This window comes from Bombus fervidus, chromosome 4, assembly GCF_041682495.2.
Source record: "Bombus fervidus isolate BK054 chromosome 4, iyBomFerv1, whole genome shotgun sequence".
Classification (NCBI taxonomy): Eukaryota; Metazoa; Arthropoda; class Insecta; order Hymenoptera; family Apidae; genus Bombus; species Bombus fervidus.
The window spans coordinates 7,494,494-7,520,735 of NC_091520.1; the positions used below are offsets into that span (position 1 = coordinate 7,494,494).

At 34.6% G+C, this 26,242-nt stretch overlaps 1 protein-coding gene and 2 long non-coding RNA genes across 16 annotated transcripts in view; 2 read left to right on the forward strand and 1 right to left on the reverse strand.

The window, feature by feature from the left end:
* Nachralpha4 (nicotinic acetylcholine receptor alpha4) overlaps positions 1-26,242 on the reverse strand; it is a 367,080-nt gene that overhangs the window by 51,042 nt on the left and 289,796 nt on the right. The window lies entirely within an intron of this gene.
* LOC139986128 (uncharacterized) lies at positions 760-15,736 on the forward strand. 8 transcript variants are annotated; one of them, XR_011799579.1, is made up of 4 exons: positions 760-1,797; positions 8,182-8,937; positions 11,865-12,711; positions 12,788-15,736. It is a non-coding gene; the product is annotated as an uncharacterized lncRNA (long non-coding RNA). The 8 variants fall into 8 exon arrangements; XR_011799574.2 differs by lacking the exon at positions 760-1,797 and adding an exon at positions 5,322-6,904; XR_011799577.1 differs by lacking the exon at positions 760-1,797 and adding an exon at positions 5,322-6,632.
* On the forward strand, positions 17,951-20,534 carry LOC139986359 (uncharacterized). The gene is made up of 3 exons (XR_011799629.1): positions 17,951-17,991; positions 18,771-19,166; positions 19,974-20,534. It is a non-coding gene; the product is annotated as an uncharacterized lncRNA (long non-coding RNA).

The following is a 26,242-nucleotide window of genomic DNA, read 5'->3' on the forward strand; positions in this document are numbered from 1 at the left end:
ATTAAATTCAGAACGCACAGGACGAGCGCATGCTGTGTTAAAACGTGGTTTCGCCAACATCAATTCGATGCTTGCAATATTCACCGGAAACGACACAGCTGATGCTTTCATGGGGAATCTCGGCGAATTGTTTCTCGGCTATGGTTTCGTTTCACGCCGGCTGTACAACCGGTGAAATTAATTTCGTAGATACCGAGATATTTTTGAAGATTAGTGCGTCAAGTTAAATTTTTATTCGTTTTCTAGTCTCTGGCTCGATCATGGTGCTGAATGGAATCGCGAACAAGGTACAAAACGCAAGTTACACGTAATAAAATTTATACGGAGAGTCTGGAGGGAAACGCCTGATCATGCTAATGAGATATTATATATATGTAATAAGGTACATCCTTAGGAATAATTAAATTAAATACAATAACAGTTAATAACAAATCTACTACAAGTTTTACCTGGAAAATGGAGAATCGATTCTCTGAGTCCTAAATTACCGTTCTTCTCTCGTGATTTATTCTATTCAGCAAATGGCGGCCGGTAAAACAAGACAAAAGTAAAAATGTCGATTGGCGTGTAGTTTGAATTCTATAGAATTTACATATATATATATATTATTCACACTATTAGATATATTAATTATATTAATTATATTATATATGTCGGAGATGAAAGAACATCGGGGCCTTTCCTTTGGAAATTTTGGGAAAATCCCCAATATTTTAGTCTAGACTTTTTATTATAGCTGTATTTAAATAATAAAACTTAGAAGTAGTTGTTTATGTTTGCCCGAGATTTATGACAATAGGCTTGGGTTCGAAGTGACACATCGGGTCGCTAAACGTAGCTTTAAAAACGTAGTTTTTGCCTAAAAGAGGTATGACGTAGTTGTATAGCTCTCCTTAAAAAATGTAGTTGACCCAAGTGGTACAGAGATGTACATAGTAAAGTACATGAGTTCAGTTCGACTTGGGCTTTTGACAAGTAAGGAAGCGCATTTGCTATCCTGTTGACCGTGTACTCGTTATTGAACCTATTATCGAACCTAAGATTATTAGCATTAGCATCTCGAGTATCTAATCGTCACGGTTAATTGTCAAATTCTGTAATAGTCATATAATCACCTTGTAAATTATTATATTCATTTAGTGACTAAGTAACCATTGTTATTATAATGTAAATCTTTAGTGAAAACTTATTATTGTGCAGTGAAATTGTTTATTGCTAGTGAACTTTATTCCGTAATAATTATATTTGTACAATTAACTATCATCTATAATGTATATAAAAAATGGCTAATCCAAATGAAGGTTCGTTAAATGCCCCTAACCTCAATGTTAACTCGACATATATAATATAATAGTATGAATAACTATAAACTCAAAACTAAATAATAACTATAAACTAATAACTATAAACTCTGACTATTGTCAGATTTTTTGTAATACTAAAACAAAAATTAACGAAATCGTTTATATAATTTCGTGTCGTAATATAATACAAATCTGAAGATACAAGAAAGAACAATTGAACAGTGCTAGTGGAAAACACTGTAAACGCTGAAATTGAGAAATTTCGATGTTTCGTTGGAAAATATTCGTTCTACGTACCAATGAAAATAGCAGAGTATATTAATAATTCACCATGCAACATCGTTTGATACTCCGCAGCGTTCGATCTACCTTTTAGAAAAAGAATTTTTCTTGACATATCCAGGCATGATCAGTGGTTTCTTGGAAATATCGAAGAAATAATACGGAAAATATGGCTGAGTCTATAAATTATTCACAACAGTGTGCATAAAACGTAAGTATTAGGTCGCTCATATTATTTTATCGAATTACGTATGATCCATTTTGTTTTATCAAGATAAAGATCACAACGTTTAACAGATTAGGGTTCGTGTTTGTATAAAGAAGCACCGTTGTAAAAGACGTGTCTGTAAAAGAAAGAAACTTTTCGGACGATCTAATAGAAGTACAACTGATAGTTCGATAAACTTGCTCTCGACGTTTTACTTACAGCACGTAAAATATTCTGGAAGTAGAAACAAGGCACAGGAACGTTAAATTCACAATAAAGTGTATTTCACAATTCTTTCATTAATACTTCTCTTTTTACGCTTATGAAACCAGCCTCGGTGGCTACACAGATATTTCTGTTCTTTTTTTCTTTTCAGTAAACAACAATTTCGGTGAATAGCGAACGGGAATGTGTTACTTTATTACATTTCCGCGATTCGCATTCTTTCGCTCATTTTTATCGCGCACTTATTCTACCTTCCATTTGCTCGTGTAAATACATTGTAACGTAACAGTTCATAATTGGTTTTATATCGCATATTTCACATAAACTCTGCGGAATGTCTTAAACAACGTGCATTTAGTTAATACGTTGAGGTTAATTAAGTTTGAAAGTTAAAGCTACAATGAAAATAGGAAAATCAGCTACTTTGATCTATATTGTATGAGGAGTACTTTCAGCTTTGTTATTTCACGTCAGTCTTTCTTTAGAGCCCTTGATAAAGGAGAAAATTTCTCCTCCTTCCAGCTATTAAAATTCTCTTTGATAGTTCCATAAAAATGACACAATCTCTCCTGATTATTAAATCGAGTTAATGCTTAAGAATTGTTCGACTCAACTGCGAATTTGCGGGAAATTGTAATAAATAAAATTTCAGTAACTTGCAACTTAATCGAATAATCTGATTCAATCGAACCCAAAACTCTGATATTCGTTAGACCGCGGATTTTTATGCAAATTAATATTTTTATAGGCACGAATGGACCGATACAGAACTTATAATATTTCTATTTATTAAAGATACGTAAAATTATAATAAGTAAGTTACAAGTCAACTCTCTGACACTGAATAGATCGCTGGTTTTCATGCAAATTAATATTTTTATACATACGAATGGAGCGATATAAAACTTACACAGAGATTCTGTTTACCTATAAAAATTATAATAAGTAAAATTAGTAACTTAATTCAAGTAGACTCTCTGACATTAAACAGACTGAGAATTCTTATGCAAATTAATATTTACAGAGACAGGACTAGAGTGGCACAGAACCTGAGCAGAGGTTAGTTTCATTATTAAAAATTATAACGATTGCATTCCCTCTGTATTTTATTTTATCGATATTATTTCGCAACCTTTAACGCGAATTATACGCTATTATGGTTACCACGAACGCGCGATCAAACACATCGCCTGCACCTTGTTTACACAGCTCGTGTGTGTAATGCAACGCGTTGAGAAATTAAATTACAAAAACTCGTTAGGAGGAACGAATTATCATTCACATCCTGGGAATTTTAGGATAGGCATTTGCCGCTTCGTATGTTCAACGTTAAAACGTTATGTTTGCTGCTGCACCCGTTACTCACAGAGGCCGTTGGACAATACAGTAATCAGAGTAATCTGCTAGAAACGTGAGCTGAGTATTTAACGCTAATATGGACGTACACGCGTTAAATGAATAACTCGTGAGCGTTGTTGCTAAAGATTCTTATATAAGCGTTTGTTCACGTAGTATCGAGTATTTGTAGAATTCGCTTCATTTCTTTGCATGTTTCGTTTCGTTTCACCCTCCCTTTAATATATTTTACTACCCTTTTTTCTATCTCAATGAAATAAATTCTGTCCAAATTTGTCAAATTCCAGATACGAGATTTATCAGTACCATTTATATTCTGATAGATTTAATATCTCTTTCAATTTTAATATTGTAATCTCGTCTCGCAGAGAAATATTAAATACTCGTACGCTCCCTGACATTTCATTTTATCCTTATCCTACGAATTTTCTCTACTCTGATTTATGGAAATTTTATGGACATAGCAGCGTGTTTGAAGATATTTGTAATTTATAAAGATTTTGGAATTAAAAATGTTTAAATATAACTTATATATAGATATATAACCTATCGTATTATAGGTACGTCATAGTATAGTCGTCAATATTCTATGGATATACTTCCCAATAGTAAAATATTTATGTGTGTAAAACATTTATGGCAGATGTTTCGTCTGAATACATGAAAACTCACTATGATTCTCCAGGTCTGAAGCATAAAATACACCATATCATCGTTCTTGCAACGCTAGTATCTTCGTATCGATAGCTCCTGGCCATTTCTACCATCTACGAAATTCAGTCTCGCATACTCACATAATACCAATCTTTTATAACTATCTCTTGGAATCAAATTTATGATATTATCTAACACATTATGGCAAATGACGTAGTACCGATATACAGTACCGACCAAAGTTCCTTGTTTCTACGGTTAAATAATATTGTAATTGAAGAAATAAATAAGTATGTACATATACGTACATATTACTCACGTGAAATGGCAACAAATAATTTTTTGATAACACATTTTATTATCACAAGGATAGTATTATTTCACTAATACTACTTTTCAATTTTCTGCTGCATTTGTATCACTTCGTACCGCATTGGGGTTATAGACATGTGTACATAAATGTATGTGTATATATACATAAATATCTAAATTTGCAACGTTCTCATGTGACATTATATGTTGTATGCATGTGATTCTGAATATGTGTATGTAACGTGTACCACAGTCATCAAAAGGAACTGGGGTGCAATTATCATATAGTCTCGTATTTTTGCAAGTACTGTAATTTTAAAGAAATTCAAAAAATTTGCATACTCTATATTAGTTCGTTATCGTGCTCAATGCAATGATAATGTGTTCCTAGGAAGACGAAACGAGCAGATGGAAGATTTGTTGAGGAAAATGTTAGGTTGGTATGATCACTAGTTCTTACGTACAAAGTTGGTACGACTACTGACGACGCTCTTTTGTTTTTCCCCGTGCGCCATGTATTAATTATCAGAGAGTATCCGGTGTGTTGAAATGGCTGTAAATGGTGGTGAAATTCAGAGCATACAAAACTAAATCTGTGTGAATCAATTAAATATCGAACTTCAAAACCTATTTAATAACAAGATTTGCATGTTAAACGAAAATGAAATGTGTTTACATCTGTATAAAAAGTGAAAGTTTCATGGGAAATACTAGTAGATAAAAAAGTGCAACTCCCGCACAGTACATCCAATTACTTTATACGTAGTATAAATGTCACCAGATATTATTTGGAGAGTGAGTACAAATTTTACATAAATAATTGGATTTCAGAATTGATTATTTGTGAAAATAAATAAAGAATACACAAATAATTCTGTGTACATATATTACGGAATTATTGTTGTCGACATTCTCAGGTGTTAATTGTATAAGCTGTATTTAATACTTATACATATATATTATTAAAATTAGTAAATTGTTTCTGCGGTAATCAAATAATTTACTCTTCACGTATAATATCTGTAGTTTTTAAAAATAGGCTTCGATTAAAAGCAGATGGATAATATCTTCGTTGTTCTCTTTACGAATTACAAGGGATCCCGCTTTTTTGGTTTGTTTTGTCATTCTTCCTATCTTATAGGTAGCTAGTAATTACTATGTTACCTATCCGCTTGCTATTAGCGATTTACGAAATAGCCATCTTCCAATAGTTACATCGCAACATATCCTGTAGCTATCGAATACTTATCTGTGAATAAAAGTATTATATTTTATTGTATATAAACGTCTTGTTAATGATATTACGAATCAGGTAACTCCAAATTTACTAAACACGCAAGCAGTGGATAATTTCTCGTCTGTTACAAATTATAATATTATTATTTTTGCAAATTATTAAATTTCACGCAAACTATTAGGTTGTCCGAAAAGTTTCTTTCGTTTTATGAGGAAATAATAGACGCACAATATTTTTTGTTTTATATTATTTTGTCGAATTACGTACGATCCATTTTGTTATGTTGAGATAAACAGACTTGGTTTTACGTTTATATGAAGGTGCACTACGTTTGCGAAAGAAAGACACTTTTCGGACAATCTAATACTTCTCTCTAGCCTAAGTTATAGTTCTAGCTCTTGCCCAAGTTATAACAAAAATACTTCAGCCATTTGTAAGCATCAGCTTTAAATTTCATCTCATTAAAACATTTTTGGGATTTAACGATGATTTTTCTCAGGGAAAAAGACCATAATCATCTTAACGAGGCCCTGACATTGTACAGGCTGTTGAAAAAAAGCCTTTACGGGGCTTATGGTGGTTATCGAGGAAAGCAAAAAATGTGCAATCAACACAGGTGCTGCGATCAATCCGTTCGACGTAAAATCCATTTTTATCATTTCAGAACATTGAATGTCGCTGTCGAGTTCCTTCGTCGAGCGTAAACAAAGAGATTGATTCAGAAGTACGTTGGCTCAAGGCTGTCAACACAAGCGATCTATGATACGTGGACGTGAGCTTTGCATTGCAATGGAAGGAAAACATATCGAACATTTGCTGTAACAAAGAAGGTTTTTACTTTGTTTGCCTCTATGAAGTAATCTCTGTTGATATTAGTAATGATTTTGTGTTGACAATGTTCAGCTAACGCACTTCTCGATCACTTTCTCTCTGTTTACATTCCAAGAAGAAACTCGCTCGTGACATAGAATGTTTGTAAATGATAAAAATCGATTTCACGTCGAAAGGATTGATCGCAGGGCCCACGTCGATTGGACGTTTTTTGCTCCTCTTGGTGAGTACTATAATTCATGGACCCTTCTTTTGAACATCCTGTACGTTGCAATACAACAACTAGACCTCACTGTCTAAAATTGCGATGGTTTTCTCATGTTGAGAATATTGAGATATGTATAATTTTATGTGCTAGACTAGGTTAGCTGCGTAGTAGTAATACTTATATGTGAATATCAGTGTGTGGAAGTATGCGTATCGCGGCGTCTCGAAAACAAAGGAATGTAAACGGTTAACATTCGGGTATGGAAGAAAGTGCTGAGACGCGTACAAGTATGTATGGATGAATATCTTTGAAATCTTTTATCAAATAAGTATATAATTATTTTAATATAAATCCTAAGTGTAAATATAGTGTTCCTATACCATTATTTCGGCTATTAAGGTCCAAAATTCTCAACAGAGAAAAAAAAGATAATTTGCTAGATCACCGAGTATATCACCACGAGGGACGGTCAAATACAAACTGGACTCTGTTGCTAACTTTATAATTCGGTAAAATGTTTCAAGAAGAACAACCGATTAGTTTTTTACGTATATGCCCTGTTTCTCCCTGTTCACTTTTGCCGTGTGATTGTTAAGTTTTTCATTGCAGTTTCACAGAAAGTGGAGAGCTGGGTCAGAAAGCAATCGCACGCGAATTGCTCTACTTCTTCGTTGCGGTTGAAACATTGCCCTGCTGCTGCCTCTTTCGGTGTTCGTGATTTTGCGGATCTCCAACTCCCCGAATAATGGAAACCACGCTCCCACGACCAATATTTAACTTTCGAGCAAATTTCGTCGATCCTCACGCGTCGATCGTGCTCGATCGGTTTGCCAACAGCTTCGACGTTTGCTGGTGTTACACTTGTCTCGAGGCGTCGCGAATAAAATATGTTTTGAACGTTTCTTGCTAATGTTTCATCCTCAAACTGTAGTTGCGATCTACGCAAAAATCCAGTGGCTTTTGCCCTCAAAGAAAGTAAACTTAATAATCATGCGTTGTGCAACCGAAGACGTACAGTTTCCTCGCTCATTGCGTTATCTACTTAAGAAACGATAAACAAAGCAGCATGTGCAGTCGAACGTCTGAAATATTTCTTTTTCTTATTTGGAAGAATTTTATAATTAATTCTCATTGAGACTTATAAGTAAATTATTCTGGTGCTATAACGTGTATAATAAGTGATTATCGTATGTTTGATTCTAGCTGAATCTAATGTTTAAATCTGGAGGGTAATGTGTTTTTAGCCTGCGGATCTGATCCGTCGTTTCAAGTAATTGAATAACTAATGGGTTTTGGCGGTTGTTAACTCTTATGTTATATCTATTACTGAATTTGGATATTTCTTCCTTAACTGTAGGTATCTTAAGGTCGCCATGTACTGTTTCGTTGGTAGCATACCAAGGTGCATCTATTAAAGACCTTAGAGTTTTTGATTAGAATCGTTGAAGAATTTCTATGTTGGAATTACTTGCTGTTTCCCATAGTTGGATCCCATAGGTCCAAACAGGTTTTAATATAGCTTTATTATGAAACATTTGACTAAACTATTTGAACTCTCACGCAGTTCCATGTGGATAATTGACGCTGCGGAGATGTGCCACACGCGGTCCAGTTGATATTTGGCCGGCACTCGTACTACACAGAACGTTTAGAAATTTCATGAACACCATAACGAGACACAATTATCCTGATCATATTGGTCAGGTTTGAAACGGACCTGAAAATATGTATACAGGTTAGAAGATATGGAGTTAAAGAGAAAGCTGCTTCCGTTTTTCGTAGCGAGATGCATCTGGCCATCGTGGTAAGTTTATTTTTATTTATTATTACTAATTTAATTGGTAATACTGTAGGCCTGACTGTTCTAATAAATTTCCAATATGTTTACAACGCAATTTTTAAGAAGCAGCGAAACTAGAGGTAAACGAGTGGCTGATAAACGCAAAGAAATCGGATGAGAGCTGACACGCAAAGTTTCACGTTAGAACACAAATTGTTAAATTTGTAGCAAATGAATTATATGTTCACAGGTATATGCAGGCCGTGTCGTAATGGACGCGTCACGACCCAGCGAGCACCAATTTAAAAAAGGAGGAGACTTATTCTCGCGACCGTCGAAGAGTTGGTTATCATGTGAATTAATGAAATAGAAAATTGCCTCTGGACGCCGCGCACACAGCTACAAAATCGGTGCAGGTGTGCCAGCCTGTCTTCCGTTTAATTTCGAACATCGACGTGAAAAATTAGCGCGCGACCTTCTGCCTTGATTACGTGCCACCCGGATTCAACCTCTGGCCTCGTCGCGAGGCAAAAATTCCTCGTAAGTACACAGATTCGCGTTCGATATACGGGTCAGCCGGTCGTCGACATTCCGGCACATTAATTTCACAAGTGTTTCTATTCACACCCTTGCATAGGTTCATTGGCCCGTAAGGGCTCTTTTCAAAGGGCGCTGCCAGCCTCGTACGAGCAAGGAAATCTCTTTGAAACTGGCACTGGGTCCCGCTTAATATTAATAGCAGCATTTGCGGCTCCGTATGAACGACATTTAACTAACGAGACGCCTCGATTCGGTCACCGTGCTTCTTTGCCTTCTTTTTCTCTTCTCGCTTCTTTTTTTCTCCCTTTCTTTTCTTTTTATTTTATTTATTTAAGGTCGCACCTACCTCTGAGCGTTATTTAGCGACTACCACGGTACACAAACGAACGATCCGAATTTTATGAGAAGCTCGTTTATCAGAACGCTTACTGACAGAAAGATCTATAATCGAAACATTCAGCGATATTCTGTAAATGTGGAGACGTTTCTTTGTAAGAAAAATTGGTACAGGAAATTAGAACTGAAGGAAATTTGTACAGTTTTGTTAATCAATTGTTAACTCCTGTTTAGAATTAATGTTATGAGGTGAAAGGATAAATAATCTTAAATCTTGTATTAAATATCGAATGATGTTAAAGAAATAAATAATTTCTACCGCGTTATACAAGAAATTTGATATGTAGAGTGCGCTAAACATTTATAAACTTTGGTTTACCTGCATTATCGTTATTAAATGATTCGATCAGCTTACATTCATGTTATACGTCCTGTCATATCGTTTATTCACCGCGGCTACCGTAAATAATATTTCCGTGTTATTCCCCAAAATGTTATATCTATTGATTATATCGATTATTTAATAGATTGAAACATTTTCAACAGAATAATACAGAAATGGAAACAACTATCGAACGTTCTATAATTAAAAAATAAGTGAAACGAGCCATCGGTTGGAAAGCAACGTTTATTAATTAAAAACTTGACATGAACCTTAAGCGTGTTGTAAAATAGTCTTCCTCTGTTCAATTTTTCCCACTTTTTGTACCAACATTTATAAACAGCTCGGTAGAGATGTATTGCTGTTGTACTCGATATTCATAACTCGATGTTCTAATTAGAATAAAAATCAAGTCGCACAGAATTCATGTTTCTGAACAATAAGTTTTCAGTGAATTTAACACGCGTCACTACGATTCTTTTGAAACGAGCTACAACGAAAGCGGCGTGGTTTGCTTAATAATGGCAGAGCGGTGTTCTATACAAAATTTATTACTGTTGTTTTGCGTTAATAAAGCTTGGCAATAGGCAACCAGCAAGCACAGCTTACGTCGAAAATTTTAATTATCAAGTGAAAAATACGAGGCTTCGGCCACCACAACGAATCTTTCGAAACGAAAATACGGGAAATCCAGACTACAATAACGAACTTGTTAGGAGCTGAACGATCAATTTTAATAAAGAACGGAATCAAATTTTCCCTGTGCTCAATTTTAAATTAAATTTCATCCTTTCTTCTCTTTTCTCACTTATGCACCGCCATTCGTAAGCTTTTGAACACCAAATGCTATTGCAGCAAAAAGTTACATAAAATGATATTTTGTAATATTTTCAAAGTTTGATGCTTAGGAATCATTTGTCTACTGTTTATTGTCTATCTCTTGCCATATCTCTTGATCGTGAAATCGATAAATTAAAATTCAAATTAAAGGAAGAAATTTATGCATCTGCGTCACTCAAATTTTATCTTTGTTTCTAATTTGATGTTTTATAAAATCTATGTATGTCGGTGTTTAGGATGCAACCAGAAATATGCATTTGCCAATACAAGACATTTAACAGACACATTGAATCAGTTGTGTGCAACCTAACTGAGGTAGCTGTGCAGCACCTTTGATTACTGCTCTCTCATTTATAATAATTAATATTAATGATCGTTTTTATTAATGTCTACTAATTGCCTAAAGCAAGATCAGAGACCAAAATTAGATTTTAGAGTTTCCTTTACAGCCTACTTTATGCATATAATTGCAATAATTTGCTAGTGTAAAGATATTAGTTGCAAAATGAAACGGTCGCATTCAGGATGAAACTTAAATTTAGTTTTATTAAAAGTAATATTAGTAAAAGTATGCTTTAACAATTTCGACTAATATTTAGACTATCTTATTAATTGTAGTAATTGTAGCGTTATTTTTAAAACTGACTGATTGTTTTTAGTAATCGTCATCAAAGTAAAGAAAGAAACAATCGAGGCATACTTAGCAGCTACAAAAAAAGAATAGTAATAATAATATATAACATAACATATGTGATCCTCGTAGGCTGAAAAGAACACACCCTGCAAACCTAATAAACGGGCAGATATCTGCAAATAGCCCAGATCGACTGATCTTAATGATAAGAACATTGTCTCAATGAAGACACTTTCGAAAAACCGAATAATAAACAAGTAAACCGAAAAAATGAAACGAAAAGAAGAAAAAGTTAAGATGAAAAAGAGCAACCTGCTATTAAATAAACCAAGAAATTATTTAAGAAATATTCTTTTTATATTCAATTTAACAGCACACATTTATCACATTAAGCACAACTTTTTCAATGTGACAAAATAGCACATTTTTAAAATAATTTCTTGGTTTATTTAATAGCAGATTGCTCTTTTTCATCTTAACTGTTTCTTTTTTTCGGTTTACTTTTTTATTATTCGGTTTTTCAAAAGTCGTATCTATAATCAATTTTCATCGAATGTTGTTCTTATCTGTAAATTATTCCAACGTACAATTCCCAATTTTTTACAACGTATCTTTGAACTAAATTAAATCCTGTTGCTACTAAATTAAATTAGCCTCGAACAGAACAAAATCCACGCGTATTAAACGTTATCTACTGGCACATTTACCTAGCCACTGACTTCCCAATGATTGCAGACTTTCGTCGAGTCAGCCATTCCTCGCGCGACCATCTGATTCAAACGTCGATCAACGTTTGGAATATCGTGAATTTGAACACGAAAGCACATTTCCTTTCAACGCGTAAACAATGTGAAAGATCGCCGCAGAAGGCGAAAAAATCTCGATGAAGAACCGCGATGAGAGAAGAGAAGGGAAGGAACAATCGGCCTGAAAGAATACTCGTTCGTCCCCATTCACGGGATCATCGGTGAACAGCGTCAAATTAAATTGATCCCCGACAGCAGGTCCACTTTCGTGCCCAGCATCGATCTACGTTTCCATTGGCGTTCATCTGTTTTATTCGTCGAATCAGTTTGCGCGGTAAGCACGGACAATGCTCATAAATTTTTTCCTGCCGCGGCAGACATGGCTTCCGTTTCATTTGCATTGTCTCAGAGCGCGTAGCTGAGGAGCGTAACCAGGATGCATACGATCGATCGGCGGCACCATTGTTTCGCTTTAGTGTCGGTATCAATCGCGCGGGGCGTTCATTACCACGGCATTAACAGGCTTTTCAAAGGGAGAAAACGATTTCCAGAAATTGGAAAAATCACGAATAAAAAACCTTCTTCGTTGAAATGCTGGATGAAACCTTTGAAATCGGCGAATACGAAAGATCCGCGGTATTTCAGACCAGCGTAGTAGGACCCATGCTCTTTACGATATACACAACAGATCCTTCAGACGCCTTCATTCATCTTCATCATTCATCAGATTACCTTCGCTGATGACCTCTTACTTATCCAGTCTACCACTGATCAGGAGTCGACCGAGAAATTACAAGAAACGTGTTTGCTGCGGGGGTCAGTGTTTACGTATCGACGTATGAAATTATTTTCTTCTTTTATCTCCTTAAAAAATGTTTATTTTATATTATTTCTTTCTATTGTGTGTTTAAGGTGATGTGCATCTTTGAAGATTACTAGTGTCACGTTAAGAATGATCAGGGACAGAACGAATCTGCAGCAAGTTGCATAAACCAATGTCTTTCAGAAGATCTAGGGTCTCTTCCATGGAGCCTTCCTTTTGTAGTATGTTCAGGCAATTAGTTAGATGATGTACATTTTGATATTACATCTAGGACAGTTGATTAGCATATGTACAATAGAGTTTCAGACACGAAATTAGCATATGTAAAATAGAGTTTCAGAGGGAAATAATACTCTGTAAGAAGGAGGTAGTCTATCTGTGAATAAGTTTGGACAAAGGACTCGCGTAGGAAACAGGATGTACATAGTACGAGGCAGAAAGCAAACGATACGCTAGATAAATTCTGGAAATTCTGCTGGCTCATTGGAGGAACATCGCGATCGAACCGTAAACCTAGGACGAAGTTGTGATTGAGACACTATGGACTTCCGGAATCGTATTGCAACAGCATAGAAGTTGAACGCCAGATAACCAGGACCAGAGGAACACAAAACGGTGGAATAAGAAAAATACAAAAAGAAAAAAAGTAGAAGTGTAAGAAGAGATAACACGGAGAAGGCCATTGAGCTTAGGTCAGTAGAGGAAGAAGCACGATGCCGCTGTCACATAAAATTAATGATAAAAAAAGAAGTAGCTGGTCAATAACTTAACTCGACTGTGCTTTTATAATTTTGTAGGCTTTTATTCATGAAAATGATTAAGTATAATATTACAATGATTGAATGCTTCCAGTTTTTATATGTTGCGTTTGTAAGTGTTGAGGGGCAAGGAGAGGATCCTGATTACCCTACGTAACGGGGAAAATGTAATGTTGGGCCATGTGCGAAGGTCAGGTCAAAGCCTAACAGTTCACTGTCAGGTAGTATGGAATGACGTGGATTTGGGTATGGTCGTTGTCACACCGCTAAAGTCGCCATTGGACAATGCTTGAAAGACATTCAAAACTGACTTAGACTGTTTTCAGGAGTTCGAGGAGAATTAAAATGCAACATCCTTCGAGCAACTATCATCCTGCTGCTCCGGTCTGCCGAAAACGGTGGAAGGAAGTACCGTACGAATAATAAACAACGTGCAAGCTCACTTGAGAACGCCATAAGGACGAATCTACATAAAACAAGCGTAAAAGGGCTCTTGTATCGCGGTTAGACACGAAACACACAGTATAATAAAGAAACGAATCAGGAGATTGCAGTGAGGACGATAGAAGGAGGAGGAGAAGAGAGAAGAAGAGAAAAGAGAAGGAAGAAACGAAGGGGGAAAGGGTTCTGTTGCAGTTCATAGCGAGTTAGGTGGCAAAGGTTTCAAGGCGAAGGCGAGATGAAGAGACAGGGCGAGCTGTCGGCAGATGAAAATTTCGTTCCTTTCACCTACACACGCCGACATCGAAGAAACGACCTCCGATTGTAAAAACGATGAAGCAAGACATTAGCTTTATGAACTGGAAGAAAAAACAGGGAAGAGAGAGAGAAGAAGGAGAGTGAGAAAGGAAGAGAGAGAAGACCGTGACCAAGGATCTGGACCTTCTCCAAAGCTACAGAAACTGTTGGTCGTGTTGCCGGTTGTTAGAGCCGTACAAAACCAAGATTTTAAAGTCGACAACAAAGTGCCGCAAACTGGGACGCAACGATTTCGGTCCCCGCGTTCGGTCGTCCGTTATTAACGTTTTCAGGACTTTTCGCTGCATTCGGTCCTTTATTCCGCTCTCTCCGCCCTTTCTTCCCTCGCCGACTTTATCCTCCTCTTTATCGCTGCCTCTTTGTCTCCCGTGTCGGATGTGTATTTTACTGCACGTAAAAACCGAATCTGTAACGCGTTCAGCGTGCCTGATACATGCAACACGCGTAACTTCTTTTTATGTTTCATACTCGCCACTTTTATTTCTTTCCTTTCTTTTCTTCTTCGGGAGTTGGGAGGAAGAGAGGGAGGGGAGTGTCTTCGACAGTTTCGTTCCAATTCGGTGAAAATTCTTCAATGCCGCTGCTTCCAGCGAGAGGTCAATGTTCTGTTGTTTATCAACCAGCAGGTTTTTACAAAATTGGGATACGCAGCTGTCAGACGCGTTTAAAATACGCTGCGCGCATTCCATTGGTAGAATTCGCTGTTAATATCTCGTTTTATCGTTTCGTATCTCACCCCTATCTTGTAACATGCGTCATAGTGGAATGGTATTTTAATTTCAAGAAACCTGTAAAACACTACGTTTTGTTCATTACTAACAGAAGGTTGAAGAACGTTAAACTACACTTTTAGATGATCTATGATGATGTAGGAATAGGTAGGCATATGTATGATTTACTTATGCTTTTGAAACAGACCATCTGAATAACTTTCTCGTCTCTGTAAAAAAAAATTTCATACCGCATATGCCGAATTAAGTATGCAAATCTTTTAAATAAATTGATTTGCAAACGACTTAATGTGCCAGAGAATAAGATGCATTTGCAATTTTTTTTTTCTTATTAGAAGAATGAAAAACGCACTAGAAATAACGAATGAAGCGTGTGCTATCTCTAGAGAAGATGCTCGTCATGAAAGAATTGCCTGTAAGTGATTTGCTAGATTTAAAACTGATCATTCGAACTTTGATGATGGAAACCTGCACGATCTGAAAACTGCCGACTAAAGACAATAAATAAAAAGCTATCGTGTTAAAAGTAAATCTATTTTCCAGGATACAAAGTCGTGAATTACCTGAAAATCGACATGATTTATTTTAAACATAAATTCAGTTTATATGAGTGTCATACTATATTGAGTTATATACTATAACATAGTATCATAGTATCATTGAAGAGATACAGAGGCATTCGAAAACAAAAGACAAAATGATTTTCAACGAGCAACGACAGCTGCATAAACTTATATTGCAAATAATTCAGAACATTTTGATGTAATTTAAATAAAAATTTCGTTGTAAATATCCGTAGAACAATTTCTCGGAAGAAAAGTAAATTTTGTGAATTCGGTGAATTAGCGTATCGTAATACTTAATGGCCTCAATTTCGCGGAGTATCGCGATTGTGGCTCATGCTCAAATTGCACTCTAAATTACACACTATAATCGCCTCTAGGCGGAACGAGCATGAAACTAATCCCGAAACTTGTTTCAAGCTAGATCAAACGTGTTTACCCAGTGTAAAGGAAGAGTCGAACATATTTGTCGATGTCTGGGCTAGCAAAGTTCCAAAAGTTAGAATCGAATGCAGAATTATATGAAATAATATAGTCCGTTTGTGTATGCTTGTTTATTATACGGTAATTTATGTATGTTACTCCAAGTTCAAAGTATAAACACGTTAAAAAGATTGCAGAAAACATGAAGCACTTTCAAAAAATTCTTCAAATTATTTTTGCATGAAGGAGAACAAGTGGTTTAATTATGTAGAAAGATTTGCGCTTTAGATTTTTGAATAGCGACAAAACAATTATTCCTATTCACTGTAACATAAATCCAAATTATGTAAGTTTGATCATAATGTGTTTGATAAGAACGTTAATACAACATTAATAAAAAAACATCAATAAAAGCGAATTAAATCTCACAGTAGTAGTTTCAGGTTTGAAAGTTAAAGGTCTACATGTAGTCTTCAACTCTTTGGTTATTTGCACTAAAGGTTTAATAGTTCCATAGAAATATGATCAGTAAACATAGCAAGCACATTATAAACTTATTAATATAAAGAATCGAAATTTTGAAATAATATTGCTCACTAGCTATATATAATAAAGTAAATATCTTTGTACGTATAAATGAACGCGTAACGAATTGTAAAATGAAATTCATTACAATATATGAAATATGTATATTTCGTTTGATTTTAGAGACAGCCTTTAAAAGCTCGTGTAAAATGCTGTCTGCGAAAGCAGTGTATTTTTTGAAAACTTTGTCAACATGATCGTCGACACACTCGTTTCGAATTAATATCGCCGATGCACATTATAAACGTTTCGTTCGAATAGCGTGTCTACCTGTTCAGAATAAGGTGGGCCGCACGGTCCATTTGTGTGATAACCTAGATCCGAAAACAAAAACCTTTTGTTTGGCGGTTGAATATCGTGATGACGCACTTTGATAATCAGGAAGACTTTCGACAACTCGCATTCCGATAAGGTGCAAGGAAAATGAAACCGGCGCAACGAATGAAAACGGGCCACTCCTTTCGCCATTTTTTCTACATCCAAACATATATGCATATGTATAGTTTTCGCTACTCTAATCAGCAATTTCAGTTCTATGCTGAAAAGTTATAAAAGAAAGTACGAGAAGCAAACGAAACCACGTGTTAAAATCCTTTTCTTTTCTAATGTACACGTGATTATGATTATTATTATTATCTATTATTATGATTATTATTATTATCTATTGCATTCTACGATTCTTTTGATTTTAAGGGGAAAATATTTAAAACGGTTGTGATATGAGAGTTTGAGCATTCTTTGCATAATTTTTCGATAGAAGCTGCTTTAAACATATTACATTACAAATTAGCAGGTGATCAATTAAAAACACGATGAATTATGTTATAAGTTTTGTTATGAAACACATTATCTGTGGTTTATATATCGCTACAATTTTTCATTTGTAAATATCCGTACAATGACTGTAAAGTACAAATACAGTTGCATTTTATATATGACATATAGTGTTGATGTTTTTTCTTTGTAAATATTGTGCAATGATTGTAATTGCAATTACTGTACAAATACAATTGTGTTTCATCTGTGATATATATTGTTGTTGGCTTTTATTTGTACAATGTACAACGTATTGTAATTATTGAGATATGTATAATTTTATGTGTTAGACTAGGTTAGCTGCGTAGTAGTAATACTTGTATGTGAATATCAGTATGTGGAAGTATGCGTATCGCGGCGTCTCGAAAACAAAGGAATGTAACTGTTCAGTTGGTTAACAGTCGGGTATGGAAGAAAGTGCTGAGACGCGTACAAGTATGTATCGATGAATATCTTTGAAGTCCTTTATCAAATAAATATATAATTATTCTAATATAAATCCTAAGTGTAAATTTAGTGTTCATATACCATTATTTCGGCTATTAAGATCCGAAATTCTCAAGAGTAATGTATAAATATACTGCAGTTTAAGTATGTGAATTCAATAGTTTGTCTTTTATATTAGGTTGCTATATTATACCGATAAATACTAACAATTGTAAGTTTTAAAAGTTCTGTATATTTTGTATTTCACATTGTATAGAAATGTTTTTTTTATTTGGATGAATTTTACAATCAATTCTCATTGAGAATTATAAATAAATTTTTCTGGCATGGTACAATGTTGTGATATAAAAATGTGAAGTAGCTTTGTATCGTTTAGGACATTTCACGTTGAAAAGACGATCTCTGAATACAAGACATATAATTCTTTTTAAAATTTTTATAAATAATTCTGAATTACATTCTATTGTAATTTTCGTATTGGTAAAAACAATGCACGATTTATTACCTATTGTTAGCAGCATTCGATAAATGGCAGAAGTAGAGATGAATTATGACTTGTTCAACCCATATTTAATATATTCAGCGTACAACTGAATAATCGATCTCGTCCAGAGACACAGCATTTTTCCGTGATGGAATCTCATCATCATTTGCCTGATGGATGGCTTAAAGTCGTAGAAAGCAGCGGCAAATGTTTAATTCGAACCATTTGTATTTTGTTTTAAACAAACTTTAAGTTTTACTGGAATATTTCGATTATTCGTTAGAACACCCAATAAACTGATAAATTAAATTGTTAATCGCTGTTTGCGTGGCACAAATATTCTCACGAAATAATCTAAAGCTCCGCCTAACGCCCTCTGTATATTTTTCCCTTTTTCATTATCCAGATTGTCAAAAATCGCATTTATAATTTCCAAACGTTTCTCAGGATCGCGCATGTTTATATTTAAACTGATAAAATCGTATGCAGAACGCGGCACTTTTCAGTGGTTACGTTGAATCTTGGAAAATATTATACGGGACAATCGGAGTTGAGTCGTTTCGTGTTATCGCCAGGAACAGCGGCTGCATGAGAAGTAGAAAGATCAGAGGTAAATCAGACTGTGTAAAGTCCCTCGGTTTGATCACTCGACACGAGAACATCGCACCATTAAATTGGAATCGCGAACAGATACCTACATATATCCGGCATGTGACACAAAATTTTGATGATAAGAAAGACGAGGCGGTGCGGAGGAAACGACGTAGAAGGCGAAACGACGAATAGCGGGAAATCGAAAGGGGGACAACTCGGCCATAAATCCCACGCTGTAGAGGCAAATCACTGGCGTGGCAATAAAACGCACGTGTATAGTTCCCTCTATACTAATTCCAGTAACAGAAGTAAGTCTTACGATTTATGCAGTTTACATTGCATTGTTGTACATTGTAATGGAAATTTACAACGTAATTTTATGTCACGCTATATATGGCAGAATGTAGTTTATAGACTGGACTTTTATGGAAATTTATATTTTTGGCGATATAATTAAGAAACTTAAGTCTTTCTAAAGGTAGAAAATTGTTCTACTTACCAGGTATTACAGAAAACACTATGTTCTCGATATATTATATTTTTTCATATTACGTGCATGTTTTGCAATTTTGTGAAGAATCCATAAAAATTCGCAGTCTTGTAATTTAAGTCTATAGGAAATATTCTTCGAGTCTCGGATACAATTATTGTTTTTGGTGTTTCACACGAAGAGATACATAATGCGTATCTTTGTTTATTTTCTGATAGTATTTAAAAATGTTTTTTAACGGAGAGATGTACTTGCAGGAACGATGGTGCGTTGTAAAAAGTTTTTAATTCTTAGTTTATACCCGCTGATTTAATCTCCTTATTTAAAGAGTTACTGGAAAGTTGTAAAATAAAAGCATTTTTATTTTCTTCCTAACAAATTCCCTTTTATCTCTCCACTCATTAAAATAATCCCTCCTTTCATCAAAGTACACTAAAGATTAAATATTAGAGAAACAAGTCCATTATATCCAGTTTCGTAAATTCAAAAATATCTTCTTTGCATTTTGTGAACACTGAAGACATCAATTCAGGCAAAATAGCGTCGTAGTACAGGACTAACAAAATTTCAAAATACTTTATACGTATAACACGTATAAAATGAATATAATGTTTCCTGTGATCAGTGTTCACAAACTATAGTGAGCCACTGTGTATTTACGTAACATTCTTTTTTTTATTTATATCCATAGAATACACCAAAAAAATTTGGTTGGAGAAGCGTGAAACACCTACAGCGGTATATTTCAATGATTATCATGGTGCACAATGGAACACGTTGTGACAATCGTTATATGCACATTTTGGACTGCGAAATTTCAAAACCACGAGGCGTAGATTCAAAAATGAAACCTTAGAGTCTACAGAATTGGAAGATAGTGGGATATTAAGCAACGAGGAAAGCCATGGCCAATTCTCTAGAACATTCAGGTATTCAACCTGATCTCGCTGTGGGATCGCCTAATCAGGCTGTGAGAAGAGTTTTATATAAAAATCCTAATTTCCATCCGCTGTGGAGAAACTCAGCGAACGTGACGTGTTTCTAAGATTCTGCAAGATGTATCGATAGTAAGCAGTAAATCAGATAGTTTTTAGAACAACGTGTCGAGGCAGTGAATCGACGGAGAAACGAAATCTTCAACATTGTTCTTATTAATCGTGTAAAAATATTCGAACAATTATTTATGCTTTTTCTATGCTTCTGAATGTTTGTTCAACGATGCTGATGCCAATCCACGTCGACCAGTCTGTTTTTTCGCTTTTAGTTTGATCTAATCCCACGGAGCTTGGGCTTGTCGTAAACGTTAAGACAGGTCTACGTAGGTACGTGAAGACTTCTTGACCTTTCGTGACCCCTTCTGTGACCTCTTCTGTAACCCCTTTTGTGACAGATGTCATCCCCATGTACTTCATAGTGGTCAGGGGTTGTAAGACCTAAACGTGAAAGTTTCAAAGCAAAGGGTTTGCTAGTCATGTCGTTACTTTGCCAACATCAACTTCCAATATAGTTGCATGAAAATAAAAAAATGTAAGAGGCAACCTTGAATGCAGCATTACTCGCGATATTCGATTACATATACATTGGAACCACGATGCCAGCTGCCCATGCTCAATTCTACAATAAACCCAATCTTCCTAATTTGGCATATATCTCGTGCAATATCTCAAATACGTCAATCTTGACCTTCGCCCACGGGATGTTACCCGAACGAGCACTTCAGGTTTGTGATATCTCTGTAACTAAAAAAACTGCAGCATTGGAAGCACTGCCAAATGTATGGTAATTCATGGTTTTCGAGGCTCCAATTATGAAGATCATGTGTCCTTTGCCAGCACTTTCGAAAGACAGTGGATTTTACCCATCTGTATCATAAACCTACCAGATTATTTTCGTATGGCGTGTATTTTAGTTTGCTTGAATGTCTGAATGCATCGTATAAAAAAACTATTCGATTTGTTATTTTCTCTTGAATCTTATTATTTGAAACGTAGATGTGAATAATATATATATTAATATTATAATAATTTATTAATTTTTTTATATTAATGTAATAATTTAATATAATATATAATATATATTAAACATTATAAATATTAGTTTTATATATAACATAATATAATTCCTCATATATAAATATAATATAATAAACATTATCCTTTTAATGTAACATGATTAATTGAAGTTTATATGGACGAAACAAGAATTAGATTAAATAGGAAAAACTGGGTTCGTTTTTTCAGTTATTACATATAGAATGTTTTGCAATTGGATATGAAATTGTATTAATATATAATAATATATTATATATTATATAATAATGAAATTGTTTCAAAACCTGTACCGGTGATTTGTAACATTATTAATTTTTGAAAATCTGTAATCTAAAACCTAAGAATTTAAGGAAATAACATATCTGTAATTCGTAATTTGTGTTCGTAAAATGTATTGGAAAATAATATTTTCAAAGCTTCAAATCGAAATGATAAAGAATAATACAAATAAATTCGACGATAAAACAAATGAAGATTATAGAAGAATCGATTTGTTTTGAGACAGACTGAGAAAAATTAATTTCGTAACTTTGTAGATTACAAAATTATTAATCGTTTCCTTTGACTTTAAGTAGCTGATTAAAATTTTGTCAGAATATTGAATTACTATCACAAGAATTTCCTCAGCTGAGAAACAAATATCTTAAATCCAATGTTTGGGAGAAATTGGCAACAGCTTAGAAGTGAAAATCTGTAAATATAGTACGCTAGTAGATGTCATGCACTCGAATCTTCGTATGTATGCTTCCGGCAAATTCAATTTGGGATCGAGTAGCAAGTCAAGAATATACATTACTTGTTTCTCCTTCTCGGTAATTCAAGACGTTTCGTGTATACATGGAATATGTAGAGATGTTTGCTTCTGTACACGAAGATGAACGACGGTTACCAGAAAAGTGGGGAAAAAGGGTGAAATATGTTGACAGCGAGACATTTCATAGGCTGCAAGATTCTCTAAGATATTCGATATCAAATATTCGAAAATCTCTCTAAGCCGGCAATGACATTATGTAGATCCTTCTTTAAATGGAATAAGAACATCAGGTAATTCTAGTAATAAATAAATCATTTTTATCTGATTTAATTCTTCTCTTACTTTTTAAAAGAACATATATTTACATCGATCCGTTTTCAAATTGAATAAAAACATTAGGTAATTTTAGTAGTAAATAAATCATTTTTATTTGTTTTTATTTCTTCTCTTACTTTTTAAGAGAATATTCTTCCACTCAACTGCTTAATTTTTGCAATATTTAGTTATTATTATTTTGTCGTTACTTTTTAATCAAGCTATTCGGTATTATTCGATTAGTTGTTCTTTTAATTTCTACATATTGTGTTATATACATAATACATAAATATTTATTTTACCGCGTATATGCCTATATGTTGCGTTATCTATGTAAATAGAAGCATCTAAATATCTTTTATCTTTTATGTCGAAGTGGTTATCACTTGTAAAAAAGGAAAAACTCTACATGATCTGTTAAGTCTTCTCGTAGTATTTTTTAAAATAATAAATTAATTTGAATTGATGAAATTAAGCTTCAAATATTTACAAAGAGATAATTGTATGTAAGGATGTAGAGTTTTAGAGAGGGTGTTGAAGTGGTCAGCACTTTTAAGAAAACTCTACATCTGGCCTTTTAGTTTTATTTCGTGCCCTTAGGCACACCCCATCATAGTTTTCATCTGCAGCATCATCGTGACTGAAAGTCATTCCCTTTTTTGCAGTCTCATTAGTCAGTTATCTAGTGTCTGCACGATCGGTGAATAATCCGCGTCTCAATAAAGAGTTAGTCAAGTAATCCTTGTATTGCGAGAAGTAAGTCGAGTCCGACTTAGACTTTGGAACAAAGTACATCTGTTATCCCGTTGACCACGGATTCGTTATCGAACCTAAGGTCATTGTCATTAGTGTCTAATTACCGCGGCCACTTGCCAATCTTGTAACATCCATACTTGTGTTAATAAATGCTACCTCGATTGTGTGACAACGATGAATAATCCAGGTGAAGATTCACTACACGCCCCTAACCCAAGTCTTAACGATAACCCGACATATATATATATATTTTCTACCTTACAATTTATCCACGCGTTCTTTTGTATTCACATACATCCAATAACCTTAACATTTTTTTATGGTTTTAGGAAAACAGTCAGGACAAAGTTACACTACTCGAAGAGACTCATGTAACACTTATACGTGTGCAACTATGAGCAATGTTATTTTGTCCTAAAGATCTTTTTCATAAGATCATTTAAGTTTCAAAGTCACATCCTACGATATAAAGCTTGCATCACCGATTTGAATTATTTCGTGCTAACATTTTAAATTATTCTGTTATTTTTTATTTAAAAAATTGTAAAACTACTATATTGCTCTCTCTTCTTGTCCTTGCATAAATACGTGATAAATTAAAGTTAAAAGTTAATTACTTTCAACTTAAGAATTCTCATCAACATACGTCACTTTTACAAGTTATCCAACCTTAAAGTCTGATTTAGATTACAGGCAAGATATTGTCTGAAAGTTTCGTGCGAGTGTTTATAGTTAAGTCAATCAAAGATAATTTCCTGAAACGCCGAGGCGTGGTTTGTAATCATGTCCCGCGGTAAAACATCCTTTCGAATGTTCCTTTTCATTTCAACATTCATTAACGTATTAAAGTATATAGTAGTGCGCTTCTTTTCTTAGTTGCACAGAAACGATTTATTCAATGGAAACCATGTTACGATTAGCTAAGCTAATACACCTGAAGATGGAAAGATATGTATAGCATAAAAAGCAAAACTTTCTGCGATTTATTTACCCTAGCTATAGCTTGAAATAATATTCTCATTCTATCATGTCAATGTAACGTCATTTTCTTGTAAAACAAATACCAAATATTTAAAACTTGATTGATATTGTACTCGAGTAATCCTCGGTCAGAAAGAATTAAAAAATGCAGAAGTAACATAAATGACACATTAGCACTACACGTTGTCCCACTTTAAATAATGCATTTTAAATGTAGCTTTTAAGTTCATTCAACATTTCTTAGTTTCATATATAATCCACCAAAGCTGAACCATTGTATGAAACAAAAATACAGTATAATAAGAAAATTGTAGATAGAATTTTAAGAAACCTGTTCTCAAACGATCTTTTCCTTCGACACTCGATAATACAATGAAATTTTGCACAGTGTTGCTCAGTCTCACGGATTGAACACAATATGCCGCCACAAGTATCTGCGAGTCTTCAGGCTGACCAAAACGGATCAAAACCACTCGAGTGCCACTAAACACAAGAAGATCCCAAGTATATCGCATCTTAGGTAAGTTGAAGTGTTCTCAAGTGTCTTAAGAAAATTACAGTAATTATAATCGCAATAATTTCCCTATTCCAGGTGCGTTTCGCTTTCAAACTTCGCTCTCGATTCTACGGAAAAATCTGCTAACAGAACTCCAGATCCACCGATAACGACAAATCGTACGATACAAGAATAGAGGCAGAGCATGTCAAACAATATCTTGGACAATGCAATTCAAATTCAGAAGTCAGAGGCTTCATCAGTGGACGCTTAAAATACGAGTTTAGAATACTTGTTAATTGTTCATTACGCATCTGTTACGTTGGCTATGTTACTGTTATGAGTAGATTGTAGATGTTTATGCAAATTTTATCAACAAGACTAAGGCCGCGATTATACAGAAGGGCGATGAAAAATAAATCAAATTTATAGATTTATATGGAATAGGCCATGCAATTGAGTCGCTCGTCTCTATGAATCTATGGGTTAGATTTATTTTCTGTCGCTCTGCCGCCTGTCGTTTACCGCTCAATGCTTATCGGATTTCTGTATTATCACGACACAAGGAAATAGAATCTGGGCAAAGATTCGTGTTATTGTTGCTAAATATTATAATTTTACTAGGTTTTTTCGTATTCGATTTTCGTGAACGTATGGGAAATTTGAAGGGACAACAAACCACATGTCACATATAATACAGAAGAATATGTAACATATTCAGAGTGTACAGTGTTTGTTATGATATTTAGATAAACCGAGTTTCTCTCAGAGTTGCGTTTCTTCAGTTATGTTCATAAAGATATAAAAATCCACAATTTAATTATAGCGACTACTTTAATTTAATTACAACTCTGCGCAATTTTGTAGTTTCCTTCCAATTCTTTGTTCTGTTGTCTGTTCCAATTTTCAAAAAAAACATGAACGATCACGGTATAGTTATTAAATTTCTATACGTCAGTGCGCTTAGATCTCATCTGAAATACGCTTTAGAAGTATGAAAACCACTATACAAGCAATACGATTCTCTTATGCAAGCAGTTTAAACGCAAATCCCTGAGGTCTGCAGCGTTCAAACGTGGCATGTTTATGGCTATTGACAACCATAATTATGCGCTCGTTCTTCGCGCTCTTGATATGCTACTGCCTGTGAATTTGCAAATCGAAGGAAGATATGTGGCGTTAGCTTTCTAAAAAAAAAACATCTTAAGCGGCGATATTGATCGTTTGCCATCACAGGGTCCATTTTCCACGTACCTTCCAAAAATACCAGCAGAAATAATATCTTTTACGTTAAGAACATACGTTCGAGATGCGTTTTTTTTGGAACCATTGTATCGTATTCTTAATTATGCTAATTACTATGCTGACCAGCTTGCCTTTTTGTTGTAGATACCGCTTCGTTTAAATCTGTAAAATTGTGGCGTACACGGCGGTAAACTCTGTTTATTTAAACTCTGTTTATTTAATATTCATACAGATACGCGTATAATTGGGCTACGGGTCATTGACAAATGAGACGAAATTACGTTATGTCTGTGACC